This window comes from Chinchilla lanigera, unplaced genomic scaffold (genome assembly GCF_000276665.1).
Source record: "Chinchilla lanigera isolate Chin_1 unplaced genomic scaffold, ChiLan1.0 scaffold00034, whole genome shotgun sequence".
Lineage (NCBI taxonomy): Eukaryota > Metazoa > Chordata > Mammalia > Rodentia > Chinchillidae > Chinchilla > Chinchilla lanigera.
This window is the reverse complement of record NW_004955435.1, coordinates 16,206,448-16,213,695: the sequence shown is the minus strand read 5'-3', so window position 1 is coordinate 16,213,695 and position 7,248 is coordinate 16,206,448. Positions and strand designations below refer to the sequence as shown.

Sequence of the window (7,248 nt, the reverse complement as noted above, 5' to 3'; positions counted from 1 at the left end):
GCGGCGCCGCCCTCGTCCTCTCGCGAAGCTGTGACCGAGGCTTCCCCCGCCCGAGGGCCTGGGTACGGTCCCGAGGTCGCGGCCCCCAAGTGCCAGGCCGAGGCCACAGCCCGGCCCGCGCCGCGTCCCTTCAGACCTACCGGCTCCCCCGCTTCAGTCCCTCTCCGCCTCGGGCCGCGCCCGGCCACTCCTCCCCTCTCCCGTAGGAGCCGAGGCCTGAGACCTCGCCGCGTCCCACACGCGCGGGCGGCGCCGGCCCACGGGCAGCGCCGCGGTTCCCGCGCTTCGGGCGGAGGCACGCTGTGCGCATGCGCGGCCGCTGGTTTAAAAGGCGGCGGCGCGGCCCTGGCTGCGCAGCGCGACGCGCTTCCCGGACTCTCGGTTCACGCAGCCCGCGCCCCCTGAGGCGCACCGAACGGTGAGTTGGGTCGCGGTCGACGTGGACCCCGCGGCGCCCTCGCTCTTCCTGGGGTCGGCCGTGAGGGAGATTGCGGTCTCGGGAAGGCAGGCGTACGGCCTGAGCGTGGAGAGGACGGGGTGCGGGGCCCCGGAGCAGTGCCTGCGGCACGGGGGAGTCGCTCTGGGTCTGGACAGTGAACCGGCCGGAAGAACACATTGGATCGAGCAACCCGCTGCCCTCCAGACCCGGGCAGGCTTTGGCAGCTGCGGAGGTGTAATGAGAGTCCTTGAGCCCCGATCGGCTCTCAATTCATCCCGACAAGCGCAATTCTAGCCTTCCGTGATTCCTCGTAATTTAGCTCTGTCCTTGTGTGTTTGCTCTGCAAATTAGAAATACATTGCAGGCCTTTACCTCCCTCTGTTGTGAGTACACCATGCTGGTGCTTGTAACTAGTGATTTAGAAAATTGTAAGGACTATATTAAAAGTTCACTAATGTTTTTAGGAAAATGAAATCAATTGTTGAAATAACTGATAACTGTCGTGTATTTATTTATTTATTTATTTATTGAGACATGTCTCACTATGTAGTGCAGGCTGTCCTTAAACTCATGGATATCCTCCTGCCTCAACCTCCAGAGTGCTGGGATTACAGGTTTACAGGCGTAGGCCACCATCCATGCCCAGCTGTTGTGTATTTTATAGTGAAATGATTTTTACCTCATGAAGAGTATACACGAGGATTTACATTAGTAACATTTAAACATGTTTCACCTGTAACTTTAGAGTAACAAGCTTACTCTTATGCTTCTTCTTTAGTGTCCAAAAATGCCCTTTAAAACAGTTTTGCAAATTGGGTATGGTGGCACACACCTGTAATCCCAGCATTCGGTAGGCGAGGCTGGAGGATCACCTTGTGTCCCAGGCCAGTTTGAAGTCCCAGGCCAGTTTGGGGTACAGAATGAGTTCGGAGCTAGCCTAAACTACATAGCGACATCCTGTCTCCAAAAAAAAATTTTTTTTTTTTTTTTGCAAATAGCCATTTACCCATGCCTTGGGTAAGTAATGCTTATACTAGACAAACAGTATAGTACTGTTCATTAATGTCATGGACTATCGGGTCCTCTACAAAAACAAACTTGTTTCTTTGAAGTTTGGGCTCAGATGTCTTAGCTATGATGATGTTCAGATTCATTCATGTGATATTAACGCAACTATATATACAGGAAGTACTAAAAAAGACAAATTTAACTCTTAAATTTGGGATAAAAACTTTAAGAATGATGAATAAAACTGAAATAAGATGTTGGTGTGTGGTCCTAATCATCAAACCGGTTCTTCATAAAACTTACCGTGAACTATAACACTATTAAGAAATCCTACTATAAAACTATAGTGTCTAATATTTCTATGAGTAGTTCAATTCATATTTTCCCCCCAAGAAAAGGAAAAACAGCATTCTCTGTTGGGTTTCTCTTTAGGATGATATTTTCCCAACTGAGTCTTACAGTCCTGAGTGTGAAGCTGAAATTAGTGGTGGTACCCATTTCTCATTAAGAGTAGCAGTGAAGATGACCCAAACCTAACACCATACTAATTTATTTTAAACCAACCAGTATATTTCTGCTCCAAACCCTGGGACAGTGTCAGTCATATATTAATATGTTAAAATAGCGTGCATGGGATGGGTTTTTTTTTGTTTTTTGACTTTTTTGAAACAGGGTAGAGTCTCACTATGCAGTTCAGGCTGGCCTTGAGCTCACTTTGTATCCCAGGCTGGTCTCGAACTTGCAACAATCCTCTTGCCTCAGCCTCCCCAGTGCTGGGATTACAGGCATGCACCACCATGCCCAGCCCATGCATGGTTTTGGTATGTGAAATATACTTTGGATTGCTGCAGCAAAAACAGTGTTCACAAATCACATTCTAGAATGTAATTTGTGTGAAGGTCTTTGAAAGATGTAGTCTTCTAACTTCCCTTCCTTTCTGTCTGTCTTTTTGAGAAAGGCTTTCATTATGTAGTTCAAGTTGGTCTTGAACTCACTTTATAGTCCAGGCTGGCCTCAAACTTGCAATGATCCTCCTGCCTCAGCCTCCCAAGCACTGGGATTACAGGAGTGTGCCACGAGGCACAGGCCCCCATTTTCAGAACTTCAGATTCTTAACATCCCTTTTAAAATGTGAAGCAAAGGGGTTTGAAAAACTTCATGCCAAACTTTGTCTCTTTGAAAATAATAAAGACAGCAGTTTGCCATTTTGGTGGAATCAACTATAGAATAAGATTTTTTTTTTTCGTCTTTTTTGAGACAGGATGGTCTCTCTATGCAGTTCAGGCTGGCCTTGAGGACAATTTGTAGCCCAGGCTGGTGTCAAACTTGCAACAATTCTCCTGCCTCAGCCTCCCAAGTGCTGGGATTACAGGCGTGTACTATCATGCCCTGCTCAAGTGGAATTTTTAGAAATGCCTTAGGACTAGTATCAAATAGTGGTCTAGATCCTTGGTTTCATACAAACCTTGAGTTAAAATAAACTCTGAGAACCTGGAGGTGTAGCTTAGTGACAGAATGTCTTATTCTTTGTGAGGCCCTAGGTTCAATCCCCACCTCCTACCCCCCCACTCCCGCTCCAGCCGCAAAAAAATAAATAAGTAAATAAGCATAGAGTGAAATGAAATAAAGTGATCTCTCCTGAGATGAGAATGGGTGCCTCAAGACTTCGTTCCCAAATCATCTTGCACAGCTGGTTATGATGGCACATCCCTGTGATCCTAGCACTTGGGAAGTTCAGGCATGAGGATAACAAGTTCAAGGCCAGCCTGCGCTACATAGTGAGCCGTGTCTCAAAAAAATAAAGAGATGGTTTTAACTTAAATGTTTGTCAGCCCACTGCTTTGAATTCAAATTGTCTCATAATGAGGTCTGACAAGTAAGTGGGCAGTTTCCATAAACAAATAAACCATACACCATGGTTTTGATAAAGCTATATTAAAAGTGCATATATAACAATATACAACATGCCAGAAATTATGTCTTTGTAACTATTAAGCTTACACATTTCAGTAATAAATTTGTAGGAAAATACCATGTTTTCCAAAGTTCTTTTGTAAACACAACAATTCAAGACCACAAACTTGGGAGATACTTTTAAATACACCTAGTTCTTTTTAAAGTATATCTGAGATGTTAGAAGATAGAATGGTGTGAATGAGGACTTTATCTCATGTAGGTTTTTTTCCCCTAAAAATAAAATTATTTTTAATCTTCAACTAAAAGACTATATGATATTTAGGATACATTACAGGTTTTGTTTTAAAATTAAGATTTTTGGGGCTGGGGATTTAGCTCAGCGGCAAAAGCGCCTGCCTGGCAAGCGCAAGGTCGTGAGTTCGGTTCCTGGTACCGGAGAAAAACCGAAAAAAAAAAAAAAAAAAAAAGATTTTTGTTTTTGGTGCTGGGGTCAAATCAAGAGCACTCACATGCTAAGCCTGTTGTTCTATCTAATCAAGAGTAACAGTGAAGATGACCCAAACCGAAAACCATACTTACTTATTTTAAACGAGCCAGTACATTTGTGCTGCAAACCCTGGGACAGTGTCAGTCATATATTAATATGTTAAAATAGCGTGCATGGTTCTGTTGTTGTTTTGTCTTTTTTGAGGCAGGGTAGGGTTTTGCTATGCAGTTCAGGCTGGCCTTGAGCTAACTTTGTAGCCCAGGCTGGTCTTGAACTCACAACGATTCTCCTGCCTCAGCCTCCTGAGTTCTAGGATTGCAGGTGAGTGCCACCATACAGGGCAAGCTCTCTTAAATTAACATAATACCTTACTTAGAGAAGTCCTTGATCAGTTCCCACCTTTCTTGGGTATTCCCCTTCTTTGTGCTGATAACTAAGTAAATATGGGCCACCCAAAGATCTTGGTCTTAACCACCAGAGAATCTCGAATTCTGTGAGAGGGTCTTTGATCCTCTTAGAGCCCTGAAATCATACCATTTGTCTTTTTTTTATTTAGCCTTCACTGTCCACTCATTTGGGAGATTGAGGACCTGATTGCAGACCTGATCAGTCCACAGTAACTAAGGGATAATATTAACCCAATAACTTTATTTTAAAAGAACACAGGTAATGAGTATTATGGGATGTGATGCTCCTTTTGGTGGGGAATACTGGGGATTGAACTTACTGAGCTATACAATACTTTTTATTTTTTATTTTTATTTTTTCCATTTTGAGACAGGATCTCCTAAATTGCCCAGGCTGGTCTCAAACTTGTGATCTCCTCTCCTGGATTATTGGTATGTGCCACTACTCCTGGCTGTGACACCATTTTGGTTTGTTTTTATTTTTGAGACTGTCTTGCTATGTAGTTCAGGCTGGCCTTGAACTTGTGGCAATCAGGCCTCAGTGCTGGAATCACGGGTGCACCACCACACCCGGCAATGCAACGCCACTTTTGAGAACAAAAGCAGAACACATACCAGTGCCCTGCATCAGAACTAACTAGTATTGGCAAAAACTTCCCAAAGGGCACTGAGGATTTAGCTCAAGGGGCTGGGATTTAGCTCAGCGGCAAAGTGCCTGCCTGGCAAGCACAAGGTTGTGAGTTTGATTCTTGGTACCGGAAGAAAAACAAAACAAAAAAAACCCAAAAACTTCCCAAAGATGACGTGCTTTGGGAGGTCATGGTCCAGTGGTATTGGGGAAAGTTTGAAATGACCCCTAACCAACCATGTCTCTCCTGCAGGGGAACTGAAAGTTACGTTTTGTGGTCCCACAAGGGTTTCGTTTATCCTTGTTTGTCTGCTTCATCAATGAATGGGAATGGGTGTAAAGTTGTATTTCTAATAATTTCCCAGCAAACTTTCATCCATTCTGATGAAAAATCAAAATAGTTGGGAAGAAATCTCTGAAGGAGATCAACCTATAGTTGCTCTTGGCCCCTCCAACAGGCGTGGTCTCTTGCTCAAATTTGACTGTCAGTGTCTACAGTACACCACCTGCTAGGCAGTTTTAAATATTAGAAAATATGACAGCTGCACCCAGCTAGGCCATTTGCCCCACAATTCTTTCTGTGACTTGAAGCCATGTGATACTGTATGGGTTCCTGCAAACAGGGCCCAGGTCGCAGCTCAGTCCTGTTTCTCTGGCCAGCGGGTCCTGGGAAAGTTAGGAGAAAGGCCAGAGACTCTCAAGGAACTCTTTGGAAGAAGTCTCAGATCCCTCTGGAGGAGCAGGAGCATTCTGGACTTTTCTCAGGCGCTGTTTTTAGTGTGACATACCCTGATGTATGTGTGTTTGTTTCAGTTGCAGATTGCAAAATAAGCTAGCATTTTCCTAGGTACCTGTGTATCTGTACAGACATAGGAGACAGCCATCGCTGTAGGAGATTACTTTCATGTTTTATATTTGTTTTTGTCAAAATTCTGAAATATTTTCTGGATATTGTGGTTGACTATCCTGTTAAAGTAAAGTACTATTTATTTGTGTTTAATTAAAGTCAATTCCAGTACCAAGTGGTATAGGTTTAATTATTTATATGTAGATTAGTAGAGTCTTGTTGTATTGTTTATTTTGCTGCAGAGTCTTACATGCTAGGAAGGTGCCTACACTTACTGGGCTACATTCACACCCATTTCCTGTTTTATATTTTTAAAATTTTGAGATAGGTTCTGGCTAAGTTGATACATTCTCCTTTCTAACTAGACCACCCTCCTTTAATCATTCATCAGATACTCCTTGACCCTTATCACATATTAAAAGGGTAGGGATAGAGCGTTATAAAAAGTCCCTGTCTCTTGCAGCTCATTTTTGGTGTAGGGGCCACTGATGATAAGAAGGGGCTGCATGGTGTAGCGTAGAGTCCAGAGCTGGGAGCCATTCTTACCAGGTTTGAGTCCTAGCTCTGCTATGTCCTGAGCAAGTTACTTAACATGTCTCTCCCTCAGTTTGCCCAGTTCTAATTTGGAAATAGTAATAGTTTACTTCATAGAATGGCTGAGCATTAAATCAGTCAAGTGATTAATGCTTGCCTTGCAGAAAGCACTAAAATGAATGTTCATTCTTTAGTCTTTTAGATAGGTGCTATGGAGAAAAATAAAGCAAAGTAAACTGAAGTTGTGCAAACCCAGATCATTTCATAAAGCTTTTAGGAATTGCTATAAATTTTACTTTAAAAACTCAGACAGCTGGGAATGGTGGCACATGTGTACACCTGTAACTAAAGCACTTTGGGAGACTAAAGCAAGAAGATCACAAGTTTGTCTTTTCAAGATCTTGTCTCATAGTAAAAATAAAGGCTAGGAGCCAGGGATGACAGTGCATGCCTGTCCTCTAGTACTGAGGAGGTTGAAGCAGGAGCATTGTTGAGTTCAACCCAGAGTGGGCTACATAGTGAGTTCAGGACCAGTCTGAATTTCATAGAAAGACCCTGACTCAAAAAAACGAAAAATAACAAAAACTATCAGTGTATAAATTAGGGTTCATTTTACTTGTAATGGTAGCAATTATTTAGGAATCTTTCTAGTCATGTAATAGAAAAAAAAAAAAAAAAAACACCTTAAGTCTAACAGCGCAATGAAAGGCAAATTTTACTGATACAACTTTCCAGTCTACTAAATGAAAATCTTCTATTTGGAGTTATCTTTGTGTTGTACATTGCTGTATGTATAGTGACTTATGGATACCACTGTATCCTTCCTGACACTTTTAAGTCAGCCTGTAAATCCTACAGAAAATACTAAACTAAGTAAGTTTAAATTTCACAAAAGGAGGGAAATTGTAAGGGAAGTATTAGTGTATTTGTCATGGGGGTTTTACAAGCAAATAAGTGAACTAAGTAATTTGCTTATCTTTG

General features: G+C 42.7%; 1 protein-coding gene across 1 annotated transcript in view; it reads left to right on the top strand.

Moving 5' to 3' along the window:
• The first annotated feature begins 334 nt into the window (after positions 1-334).
• Positions 335-7,248, top strand: part of LOC102007363 (monocarboxylate transporter 1-like) — a 17,973-nt gene continuing 11,059 nt past the window's right edge. The window contains exon 1 of the mRNA XM_005388971.2: positions 335-418. The gene's annotated coding sequence lies outside the window, so the exon portion shown is untranslated. The remainder of the gene's footprint in view (positions 419-7,248) is intronic.